We start from the raw sequence: 13,695 nt of genomic DNA on the forward strand, positions 1-13,695 counted from the left end.
TATCTCCTTTGGACAGCTACAATCGTTTAGCTCGTGGAGCGTATGTGAGCTAGCCTCCCCCTCTCTGGTATCCTCAGCGGCGTCCCTTGCTATGGAGGCTTTGTGATGGCTTGGCTCGGATCTCCTCTCACATGGTGGAGGTGGTTCTGGGTAACGTGATCACCCCTGATGATGTGATATGATGGGCAGGTCTGAGTGATCACATGCGCCAATCAACACTGGCGTTTGATCAATGATTGCGATGTACCAATGATATACTCAACAGCATTGGTATAGCTCTCAACCGCCCCGTATTCAGCGGGACTGTGCCGATTTGAGGGCTCAATCCCGCATCCCGTCATGGCTCAGCTGTTCTCCCGGGTTCTAATTATAATCACCTCTCTGATATTTTCATCGCTCCGTAGCTCCTCCTCCTCAGCGGGTGGGGCTGCTCGCTGGTCAGTGAATTAATTAATTTATATTACTCACCTCTTCTTTCTCCTGTGATTGCATCTCCTCAGGACTCGAACTTTCATCTTAGGCTCTCAGTGTCCAGAGGCTGTAGCTCAAACCACTGAGCTACAGCTCTCAATAATAAACATAGGAGAATTTGGTTATCTTGACTCTACAATGCAGGCAATGAAGCCAGAAGCAGCTCATACAAGTCCAAAGAAATACATTGTGTATAACAATGTATTTTTATGGTGCCTGTATACTGAGCTGAAGAAAATGATTTTTTTGGTCCTAAAAAGTAGTACATTTATGAGCAATTACAAAAATGGAATTTTTTTTCTGTGAGTCCCTGGTCTTGATCCCACAACCTTAAATCATTGACACAGACACTGTAGAGGCAGAGCAACAAGCTCTAGTGATGTCATTACTAGAATTCTGTCTACTTGATCTCTACTGCAGGATCTGACTAGGCTGAATGTACTAATAGAAATACACTGCTGTGTACAATATATGTATTTTTAACCTACATGAAGAATACGATTTTTCCAGCCTATAAAATTGCTACAAAATAATAATGAAAAACACTTGATAATGAAAAAAAGTCATTTTTAATGCGTTTTGTAAATAATGAACATCGCAAATCAGCAAATAACATGGACATATTTGGTGTCACTGTAATCTTATCGACCAGCACATCACAGCGATCAGATTATTTACAGGGATCAGTAAATGACGTAAAAAATGGCGTGATTGATATTTTTTCTCTATTAAACCCATAAAAAATGTAATAAAACTGTAATGCTGAGGCGGTGTTTACATGTAGCGTAAATACTGCGTTGTTTCTGCTGCTTTTTTCTGCTGGTGTCCGCACCACACGACACGCCACAAGACAGAATTAAACAAACAGTTTTTTACATTATTTAGAAGTTAGTATTTATCTATATTCTTGTCTCTCCACCTGTTTTACAGGTGTCCTTCCTTTCCTGTTCCTTTTCTTCCCCTCCCACCTCTTAAATGTTTTATATATAAGGTATTTTTTATGTGTATCGTAACCCCTTTCCCTCGCCTATCCTGTACAAACCAATCTTTTTAATTTTCCTTCTATCCCTTTAAATTTTTTATTTTTCCTTTTTTCACATTTTCCTTAATAAACCTTCCCCCTTCTCATCCTTAACTCTTTCCACCCATAATTTTGCCTATATCTTTCATCCCTTTAAATTTTACTATTTTGCTTTTATTTTGTTCTAGTTTGCGTCTATATTACTGAGTATTTATAATGTCTCCCCCCTTTTTCTATATTACTGTGTATTTATAATATGTCTCCCCCCTTTTTCTATATTACTGTGTATTTATAATATGTCTCCCCCCTTTTTCTATATTACTGTGTATTTATAATATGTCTCCCCCCTTTTTCTATATAACTGTGTATTTATAATATGTCTCCCCCCTTTTTCTATATTACTGTGTATTTATAATATGTCTCCCCCCTTTTTCTATATAACTGTGTATTTATAATATGTCTCCCCCCTTTTTCTATATAACTGTGTATTTATAATATGTCTCCCCCCTTTTTCTATATTACTGTGTATTTATAATATGTCTCCCCCCTTTTTCTATATTACTGTGTATTTATAATATGTCTCCCCCCTTTTTCTATATTACTGTGTATTTATAATATGTCTCCCCCCTTTTTCTTTACTCCATTTATGTTAAAAAATCCTTAATAAAAACTACTTTAACAAAAAAGGCTCCCGCTGTGTGTCCAAGGAGGCGACTGAACTGTGCGGTTTTGGTGCTTTTTTTTTATTAAGTGTAGAATCAAAGCTTTTCTGTACTATAAAAAGCACATTAAAAATGCGGCTTCACATCTGCACCAGAAACGCATCAAATAAGGGGGAGAAGATTGTTATGGTGTAGTTTGGTCACTGACTGTGTGCGCAAGCGTGAGGAGCCACGCGTCACGGCAATACACACTGCGCAAGCGCAGCTCCCAATACAAACTGCGCTAGCACGGGATTTAAACAAGTCTGTATTGGGAGCCGCGATTGCGCAATGTGTATTGGCTAGCTGTGCTTCCGCATTGACGAGCGGCTCCCCGCGCATGCTTCACTGCGCACGCGGGGAGAACCGCGGCTGGTCAATACACACTGCGCAAGTGTGAGATTTAAACAACGAAAATAGTGACGTCGGTGCAAACCCAGTGAAAAAAATTCAAATGGCATGGGCGGCGACAAGCTGACTGGACGCCATGAAGCACACCCCTATGACTAAAGAAACAGGTAAGATAACTATACAAAATGCTTTTTACAAAGGATAAAAGCGCTGATTTTAATGAAAAAAGTGTGTTAGTGATGCACATTGCATCACTAACAATGCAATGGGGCCAGTCTAGATAGGACAAATGACATGACAGCTTCCCTTTAATCCCTACAGCCCCAGCCTGTTTTCACCTTCCTGACCAGTTTAATTTTTTCAATTCTGACCAATGTCACTTTATGAGGCAATAACTCTGGAACGCTTCAACATATCCCAGTGATTCTGAGACTGTTTTTCGTGATATATTGTACTTCATGTTAGTGGTAAATTTAGGTTGATATGATTTGTGTGTATTTATGAAAATATCGAAAATTTGACACAAAATTAGAAAATTTTGCAATTATCAAACTTTGAAATTTTATGCCCTTAAATCAGATAGTTATACCGAACAAAATAGAAAACTAACATTTATCAGGTCTACATCAGCATCATTTTTGAAAGATACTTTTTTTTAGTTAGAAAGGTTAAAAGTTTATCAGCAATTTCTCATTTTTCCAACAAAAATTACAAAATCAATTTTTTTAGGGACCACATCCCTTTTGAAGTAACTTTGAAGGCCCTACATGACAGAAAATAGCCTTTATTAAGCCTTTAGGGTTTTCACCAGAATTAAAGCTATATGGAAGGGAAAAATGAAAATGTTACTTTTTCCCACAAAAATATTGATTTAGCCCCTTAGGCTATGTGCCCACGATGCAGAAATGCTCAGGATTTTTTCCTGAGCGTTTCTGCATCTCCCTGGCACAAAAAACGCATGCGGATTGTACATATGTTTTCCTGCCAGGGACATGCGGATGTGAAGCGTTCTTCACTTGCATTTCCACATGCGGGTTGACAAGCTCTTTCCAAGCGATTTTAGCATCACTTGGAAAGTGCTTGACAACTTGGTCACACTATATAAATCCATGCAACCGGCATGGATTTATATAGTGTGACCGAGAGAATGTCAAAAAATAAATGTATACTTACCCTCCGATGGCCCGCGCTGTCTTGCTTCACCGTCCCGGCTGCTGGCAGCAGTGGATTGAAGGACCTGCCGAATTCAGCGCCGCGTGACCCGTCACATGACTCTGATGTCAGCGCAGGTCCTTCATTCCATCGCGAAGTGCCGAGAAGCAAGGAGGAGCGCACCGCGGGCCGCCAGAAGGTAAGTATATATTTATTTTTTATTTTATTCTTTTTTTTACAGCTTTTTTAATGGTACCTGGGTGAGGAGGAGAGTCTCCTCTCCTCCACACCCGGGTACCATCCGCACATTAGAACGCGCCAATTACGCAAGTACAGATGCAGTCTTGCGGAATTGGCGCGTTCTAATGCAAGTCAATGGCGGCGAAAACGCAGCACTTCCGCAAAATAATTGGTAGTGCTGCGTTTTTTTCTGCAATGATAATCCGCAGTGGAAATTTCCGGAGCATGTGCACAGCACATGCGGATTATCATTGGGGGACATGGCAGGCCTTCTACCATGCGTTTTTTAAGCGTTTCTGCAGAGTTTTTGCCGCTGCGGAAACGCTTAAAAAACGCATCGTGGGCACACAGCCTTATTCTGCATTCTCAAAAGGGTAACGAGAAAATGGACCATACAATTTGTTGTGCAGTTTTTCCTGAGTATGCGGATACACCATATATGGTGGAAAACCACTGTTTGGGCGCATGGCAGGGCTTGAAAGGGAAGGAGCACACTTCAACTTTTGGAGCGCAAAATTGTCTGGAATAAATAGCGGATGCCATGTCGTGTTGGCAGGGCCCCTGATGTGCCTAAACAGTGGAACCCCCCAAGCTACCCATTTTGGAAACCATACCCCCCAAGGAAATTACCTAGAGGAATGGTGAGCACCTTGAACCTGTAGGTGCTACAGAATTTTATAACGATGAATCGTGAAAATAGAAAAATAAAAAATCACATTATTCCCATAAAAATGTTGCTTTAGCCCCAGATTTTCCTTTTTCACAAGGGTAACAGGAGAAAATGGACAGCAAAATATGTTGTGCGATTTCTCCTGAGTACACCGATACCCTGTATGTGGTGGAAAACTACTGTTTAGGTACGTGGCAGGGCTCGGAAGGGAAGAAGCGCCAACTGAATTCTGGAACACAATTTTGGTTGGAATATATTGCGGATGCCTGGTCATATTTGAAGAGCCCCTGAAATGCCAAAACAGCAGAAACCGACAAGTGACCCCATTTTGAAAAATTAATCTAGGGATGTAGTGAGCATTTGTAACCCTCAGGCGATTCACAGAATTGTATAACATTAGGCTGAGTCAATGGAAAACTACCATTTTTCTCCACTAAAATATTGCTTTGGCCCTAAGTTTTTAATTTTCAAGAAATAATAGGAGAAAATGGACTGTACGATTTTTTAGGCAATTTCTCCTGAGTATGCCAATACCCCATATGTGGTTGAAAACTACTTTTGGAGGCACAGTGCAAAGCTCAGAAGGGAAGGAGCACCATATTGGAGTCCAGATTTTACTGGAATGATTTCAGGGTGCCATGTCACATGGGCAGAGCTCCTGAGGTGCCAGATCAGCAGAACCCCTCAAAAGTAACTCCATTTTACAAACTACACCTCTCAATTAATTCATCTAGGGGTGCAGTGAGCTTATTCACACCACATGTGCCTCACAGAATTTTATACCATTGGGCGGTGAAGAAAAAATAGTTAAATTTTTACCACTAAAATGTTGTTTTAGTCCCAAGTTTTTAATTTTATAAGGGCTAATAGGAAAAAATTGACCTCACAGTTTGTTGTGCAATTTCTCCGGAGCGCGCCAATACCGTACATGTAATTGGGAACTACTTTTCAGGTACAGCAGAAAGCTCAGAAGGGTAGGAGCACCATATTGTAGTGCAGATTTGGCTGTTAAGGTTTGTGGGTGCCATGACCCACTGAGAGAGCCCCTGAGGTGCCAGTGACTCCATTTTAGAAACTACACCTCTCAATGAATTCATCTAGGGGTGCAGTGATCATATTGACACCACGGGTGTGTCACAGAATTTTATACCATTGGGCAGTGAAGAAAAAATTATTACATTTTTACCACAAAAATGTTGTTTTAGTCCCAGATTACACATTCATATTCACAAGGGAAAATGGGTAAAAATGGCACCAAAATTTGTCCCACAATTTCTGCTGAACGTGGTAATACCCTATATGTCGCTGTACAGTACTGCTTAGCCACAAGGCGAGACTCTGGAGGGACGGAGCGCTATATGACTCTTGGAGAACAAATTATCATAGAATAGTTTGTGGATTCCATACACAGAGCTCCTATGTGTCAGATGTGCAGAATCCCCCCTCAAGTGACCCCATTTCGGAAATTATACCCCTTTGAGAATTTATCTACAGGTGTAGTGATGATTTGACTCCATGGTTGTTTTCCAGAAACAAGCAGCAGTGGATGTGGCTGAGTAAAAATTGCAAATTTGATATTGTAGTGCCCGTTCTTTGCAGTGTCCAGTATGTTGTAGTGCCCATACATTGTGCCCAGCTCGTGCTTCTGGAGACATGGACCCCGTAAATTAGGTGGGCTCTCATCGCTACAGAAATACCAAACATGTGAATGCTAAGGTTATGTGCCCACGATGCAGAAATGCTCAGGATTTTTTCCTGAGCGTTTCTGCATCTCCCTGGCAGAAAAAAACGCATGCGGATTGTACATGCGGATTGTACATGCGTTTTGCTGCCAGGGACAAGCGGAAGTGAAGCGTTCTTCACTTGCATTTCCACATGCGGGTTGATAAGCACTTTCCAAGCGATTTTAGCATCACTTTGAAAGTGCTTGACAACTTGGTCACACTATATAAATCCATGCAAACAGCATGGATTTATATAGTGTGACCGAGAGAATGTCCAAAAATAAAAAAAGAAATATATACTTACTCTCCGATGGCCCGCGCTGTCTTGCTTCACCGTCCCGGCAGCAGTAGAGTGAAGGACCTGCCGACGTCAGCGTCGCGTGACCCGTCACATGACTCTGACATCAGCGCAGGTCCTTCATTCCATCGCGAAGTGCCGGGAAGCAAGGAGGAGTGCACCGCGGGCCGCCAGAAGGTAAGTATACATTTATTTTTTATTTTATTCTTTTTTTTTTTTAACAGCTTTTTTAATGGTACCTGGGTGTGGATGAGACTCTCCTCTCCTCCACACCCGGGTACCATCCGCACATTAGAACGCGCTGATTACGCAAGTACAGATGCAGTCTTGCAGAATTGGCGTGTTCTAATGCAAGTCAATGGCGGCGAAAACGCAGCACTTCCGCAAAATAATTGGTAGTGCTGCGTTTTTTTCCGCAATGATAATCCGCAGCGGAAATTTCCGCAGCATGTGCACAGCACATGCGGATTATCATTGGGGGACATGGCAGGCCTTCTACCATGCGTTTTTTAAGCATTTCTGCAGCGTTTTTGCCGCTGCGGAAACGCTTAAAAAACGCATCGTGGGCACACAGCCTAAATGTGGTTTAGGCACACTGTGAGGCTCAGGAGGGAGAGGGGTATTTGGATTTGAAAGTACGAAGAGCCATAGTGCTTTTCCAGAGCCTTTGTGCCACCAGTAATGTGGAAGCCCCCTTTTTTTTTTGCTAACAGATGATGGACCCGAGTGGAGACTTGTTCTTTTTTGTGGATTGAGTTGAAGCTTTTGTTGGGAACATATTACCGTATTTTTCGGACTATAAGATACACTTTTTTCCTCCAAAATTTTGGAGGAAAGTAGGGTGTGTGTCTTATAGTCCGAATATATATATATACATACACAGTGGGTACGGAAAGTATTCAGACCCCTTTAAATTTTTCACTCTTTGTTTCATTGCAACCATTTGGTAAATTCTAAAAAGTTCATTTTTTTTCTCATTAAAGTACACTCTGCACCCCATCTTGACTAAAAAAAAACAGAAATGTAGAAATTTTTGCAAATTTATTAAAAAAGAAAGACTGAAATATCACATGGTCATAAGTATTCAGACCCTTTGCTCAGTATTGAGTGGAAGCACCCTTTGAGCTAGTACAGCCATGAGTCTTCTTGGGAATGATGCAACAAGTTTTTCACACCTGGATTTAGGGATCCTCTACCAATCTTCCTCGCAGATCCTCTCCAGTTCCATCAGGTTGGATGATGAACGTTGGTGGATAGCCATTTTCACGTTTCTCCAGAGATGCTCAATTGGGTTTAGTTCAGGGCTCTGGCTGGGCCAGTCAAGAATGGTCACAGAGTTGTTCTGAAGCCACTCCTTTGTTATTTTAGCTGTGTGCTTAGGGTCATTGTCTTGTTGGAAGGTGAACCTTTGGCCAAGTCTGAGCACTCTGGAAGAGGTTTTCATACAGAATATCTCTGTATTTGGCCGCATTCATGTTTCCTTAAATTTCAACCAGTTGTCCTGTCCCTGCAGCTGAAAAACACCCCCACAGCATGATGCTGCCTCCACCATGTTTCACTGTTTGGAATTATCTCCAAAAAGTTCTATCGTCGTCTCATCAGACCAGAGAATCTTATTTCTCATAGTCTGGGAGTCCTTCATGTGTTTTTGAGCAAACTCTATGCGGGCTTTCATATGTCTTGCACTGAGGAGAGGCTTCCGTCGGGCCACTCTGCCATAAAGGCCCGACTGGTGGCGGGCTGCAGTGATAGTTGACTTTGTGGAACTTTCTCCCATCTCCCTACCGCATCTCTGGAGATCAGCCACAGTGATCTTGGGGTTCTTCTTTACCTCTCTCACCATGGCTCTTCTCCCACGATTGCTCAGTTTGGCTGGACGGCCTGGTCTAGGAAGACTTCTGGTTGTCCCAAACGTCTTCCATTTAAGGATTATGGAGGTCACTGTGCTATTAGGAACCTTGAGCAATGCAGAAATTCTTTTGTAACCTTGGGACAGATCTGTGCCTTGCCACAGTTCTGTCTCTGAGCTCCCTGGGCAGTTCCTTTGAGCTGATGATTCTCATTTGGTCTGACATGCACTGTGAGCTGTGAGGTCTTATAGACAGGTGTGTGCCTTTCCAAATCAAGTCCTATCAGTTTAATTAAACACAGCTTGACTCCAATGAAGGAGTAGAACCATCTCAAGGAGGATCACAAAGAAATAGACAACATGTAACTTAAATATGATTGTCTGACCAAAGGGTCTGAATACTTATGACCATGTGATATTTCAGTTTTTCTTTTTAAAGGCTGTGTGCCCACTATGCGTTTTTTAAGCGTTTCTGCAGCGGCAATTCCGCCACAGAAACGCTTAAAAAACACTTGGTAGAAGGTCTACAATATTCCCCAATGATAATCCGCAGGTGCTGTGCACACGCTGCGGAAATTTCCGCTGCGGATTATCATTGTGGAAAAATCCGCAGCACTACCAATTATTTTGCGCAAGCGCGGCGTTTTCACCGCCTTTTGAAAACTTGCATTGAATCGCTTAATATCCGCAAGACTACATGCTCTCATCCAGACCCGGGTACCATAGTACCTGTAAAAAAAAAAAGAATTTAAAATAAAAAATAAACATTATACTCACCTTCCGGTGTCCTCTGGTCTCCCTAGCGATGCCTCCTGGCTCCCCGGCGGCTCGCGATGGTCTAAAAGGACCTTCCATGACGTCATCTAGTCATGTGACAGATCACGCGACCGCTGACGTCGCTTGGTAATCCGCCCCCCATGGTCCCCAATGACAAGCCGCACTTTCAATGCCCATGTTGCGGATTTTTCCGCAGCGTTTATGCTGCGCTCAAAAATCCGCAGGATGTCCATTAATTTTGCAGACACGCAGCGTAATCACCGCCATTGACTTGCATTGGACCACGTGACATCCGCATCACTGCATTTGCAGATGCGGATATCACACGGTTCAATGTGCGGATGGTACCCAAGTCTGGAGGAGAGAAGACTCTCAATCAGACCTGGGTACCATAGAAACTGTAAAAAAAGAATTTAAAATAAAAAATAAAGTTTATACTCACCTTCTGATGTCTTCCTGGTGTTTTGTCTGCTCCGTCCGGTGTCTTGCAATGTTCGCGTTGATGTGAAGGACCTGCCATGACGTCACCGAGTCATGTGACCCATCACATGGCTCAATGACGTCACCGCAGGTCCTTCACACCCCCGCAAGCAGTGCAAGACACCGGACGGAGCAGACAAAACACCGGGAAGACATCAGAAGGTGAGTATAAACTTTATTTTTTTTATTTTTCACCATTCTTATTCTTTTTTTAACTAACTTGGTCACACTACTATAAATCCATGTCGATTGCATGGATTTATATAGTGTGAACAAGTCGTCAAGCACTTTTCCAAGTGATGCTAAAACCGCTTGATAACCCGCATGCAGAAATGCATGCAAAGACGCTTCACAAATGCTTCTACCTGGCGGGAAAACCGCATTTAAAATCCGCATGCGCTTTTCCTGCCAGGGAGAAGCGGAAAAAATATGCAGCATTTCTGCATCGTGGGCACATAGCCTCACTGTAATCGTTGGGAAGCAGAATGAACAAAACACAAAACACAAATCAACAGCAGGTCAAAAATTGGTTGTATTTATTTTTAATGCCATTACTGGTGAGTATAAGTGCGTAGATGACTTTATTCTGTTACAGCGATAACAGATTTATATATTGTTTTATGTTTGGCTGCTGTCATACACTAAATATTTTGAGAGCTATAGTTTTCCTATATATCTGCCGACAGGATCATGTGAGGGCTTGTTTTTGCAGGACGAGTTGACGTTTTTATTGGTACTATTTTCAAGCACATACCATTTTTTGATCATTTTCTATTCCGATTTTTGTGACGCAAATAAACAAAATCCAGCAATTCAAGAATTGTTTTTTGGGGGGTAACTAACACAGAACAGGAGAAATGAAATTTGTCTCCTTAAAAACACATTTTTGCAGCTCTCTGAGCTTTGCTGTATTGTAACGATATTGCAGCCCTTTTGGCCTGTGAGATGGAAGCTGAAGATGAGAGGAGCCTGCGGATGTGTCAGGTATAATCACACACAGCTCTGCAGTGAGATCAGGAGAGCAGAGAGCCGCCATCACACATCACACTGTTAACTCCCCGTTCATGTAAAATAAGCTCTGGAGGCCGAGTTATCTTCCAAGAAGTGTCCTCCCCATAGGCTGGAAGAGGTTTAAAGTTATAAAAGATGGTTTCTCAACAACAACGCATTTGATATAACATATACAGGTATCACTCTCCTCAGCAGTCTATAACCTGTATGTTTATATTAATAGTTTAGATAGTTAAAATGTGGTGACAGATTCCCTTTAATAAAAAAGTGGCAGCTTGTTTGGTATATAAGTCACACAGAATACACACACTAAACATATATATCCAGGGGAGTAACTGCAGTCGCCATTGCAACCGGGCCCAGGGCCCCACTGATGTCAGCAGAAACTTCAACTGGATATGCGTCCTCGGACACACATCCAGCTGAAGTGCATTGCGCCGCACAGACACATCCGATTCACACGCTACAATACACGATGACGGTCAAATTGAGGCCAGCAGCTGACGTTGGCGTGAACATGATGGGGAGCATGGCAGTGATGTCACACTCTCCCGTCGCACGCCAAAGTCAGCTGCCAGCTTCACAAGAGGACGCACAGGGTGGGGGAGCGATGGGAAGGTGAGCATTTATTTATTATTTTTTAAATCAGTGGTCATACTACTACATGAATGATTACGGGGGTGCATTATACTTTATGGATGACTATAGGGGTGCATTATACTTTATGGATGACTATAGGGGTGCATTATACTTTATGGATGACTGAGGTTGGATTATACTTTATGGATGACTGTGGGGGTGCATTATGTTTTATGGCCGGCACTCCTTTTTTATACAGTATGGGTTACTGTATGCTACTCTTTCATACACAGAGAGTAAAAAAGTATACTTTTTATTTAGCCCATGGTCACACATTGCGTTTTTGCAGCGTTTTTTTTTAATGCAAATTTTAAGCTGCATTTTACAGTATCAGCAAAGTCTATGAGATTTCATAAATCTCATGCACACATCTTGTTTTTTTTTTCCTGACTGATTTGGCAAACTGCTGCATTTTTGCAAATTGCAGCATGTCACTTTTTTCAGCGTTTTTGCAGCGTTGTTTTCGCCCATAGAAAGCAATGGGTAATGCAAAAACCCTTTAAAAAAACGCAGGTATCAGGTTTTGCTGCGTTTTTGGTGCAAAAATCTGAGGAAGTTGAATCATGTTCTTTTTTTATGCACTAAACTTTATCAGCATGCACAAGACACAAATGTACCCTGACAAAAATGCAGCAAAAACTCAGCAAAACCTGCTGTCTTGATGCGGCTTCTTTACTGCCAAGAGAGGTTTTGCCTGTGGAAAAAAACGCAGCAAAAACGCAACGTGTGAACATAGTCTTGCAATGGCAGTCAGTGGCCAACATATGCCACTGTATTCTTATCCAGGCAGTGGCATATATTAGAGCCTTGCTGCTGGAAGCCTTCATTAGAGAATATACTCTGAAGCATATAATGTGAACAGAATCCAATCCAGACTTCAGTCCAAACATCAATATTTTCAAGGCAATTGCTGTACATTAAGCAATTCCCGTCCCTATGTGTCGTGTTACAGTCTCAGCTCTGGATGTCATGTGCGAATATCGCAGGCAACTTAGTAAATGATTTCTACATAGCAAAACTACTAATGAACTGCAGAGCGCTCAGTTTATATCACTACCATAAATAATTCAACCTCGGGAGTCCAACCTGACATTTTCAAAGCCGAGCCATTGACTTTGACCTGCTGTGACTTCAAAACCAGTCTGAAAATGGCATGGAAAATAAGAGCTAAAAAGATGATCACCAAAAGGCCAAGAACATGATAAAGTTCAAACAGAACTGCAGATAGTGCGCAAGCTTATATTGCAAATGGGTCATGGCTAAAATCTTTCTCAATGTCAGCGACCATGATGTATTAATACTAAAGCAGGCAGATCCTAGGTAGCCCCCAGAGCAGATGTCCCCTCTTAAAAAGCACGTGACTAACTACATTCGCAGCTCTTTAGGAGTGCCCACAATGCCATATAGTAATATGATAAAAATGATCATTCACAGCTAGAGACGCCTCGTATAAAGATTCAAATGGAACCTGTCATATCCGATAATGCTATTAACCCACAGATATATGGTTAATCTGCAGGTTAATAGCATTCTGAAGTCGCCCGGCAGCTGTACTGAAAATGTGGCACCTTATTCCTCCTGGAAGTTGCCAAGTTTGAGTTATTCAGATGTGCCGGAACGGCTTCAGTCCTCGCTCACTTTACTGTGAGAGGTGGCTATGAGCACGTCCTGGCACTTTGACTGACAGTAGGCTCTACAATGCATCCGTGCAGAGCCAAAGTGCTGGGACGTGCTTACAGTCACCGCTCATAGTATAGCGAGAGAGGTCTGAAGCCGTGCCAGCACCCCTGAATGACTGAAAGCCGGCAGCACCAGAGAGGAATACAGTTCATTTACAGTACTTCGGCCAGACACCTTCATAACGCTATTAACCTGCAGAATAACCATATATATGCAGGTTAAGGGCTTATACTCCTCTGCGAGAAAAACGGATGAGTGCAATCCAATAAAAAAATCGTATTGCTGTCTGACTAATGTTAGTCAATGATTCCCTGCTCATCTGCAATTTTTTTCTCAGTTCAGATAGGATTGAGAAATAAAATCGCAGCAGTGGCCGCATATATTGGACGAGATTCGCCAATGCAAGTCAATGGGTGTGAGAAAAAAATCGCATGACCTCGGACCATGCGTGTGCAGTCCAATTTTTACGCACCCATCTCCAAGAAAACCCGACATTTCATCAGTCGAGTACAGTAAAATCACAGTGTGACCCATCACAGTAGAATACATAGAAATATGTGAGTGACATATAGAATTAGTGCAGTGCGAGCGTAGCTTACTATACATATATTTTAGTAACAAATTACAAAAG

At 42.1% G+C, this 13,695-nt stretch overlaps 1 protein-coding gene across 4 annotated transcripts in view; it reads right to left on the reverse strand.

Moving 5' to 3' along the window:
- Positions 1-13,695, reverse strand: part of FAM13A (family with sequence similarity 13 member A) — a 246,068-nt gene that overhangs the window by 227,475 nt on the left and 4,898 nt on the right. The window lies entirely within an intron of this gene.

This window comes from Phyllobates terribilis, unplaced genomic scaffold (genome assembly GCF_046119375.1).
Source record: "Phyllobates terribilis strain yellow unplaced genomic scaffold, ASM4611937v1 Scaffold_1__5_contigs__length_1240528914, whole genome shotgun sequence".
NCBI classification, from domain to species: domain Eukaryota; kingdom Metazoa; phylum Chordata; class Amphibia; order Anura; family Dendrobatidae; genus Phyllobates; species Phyllobates terribilis.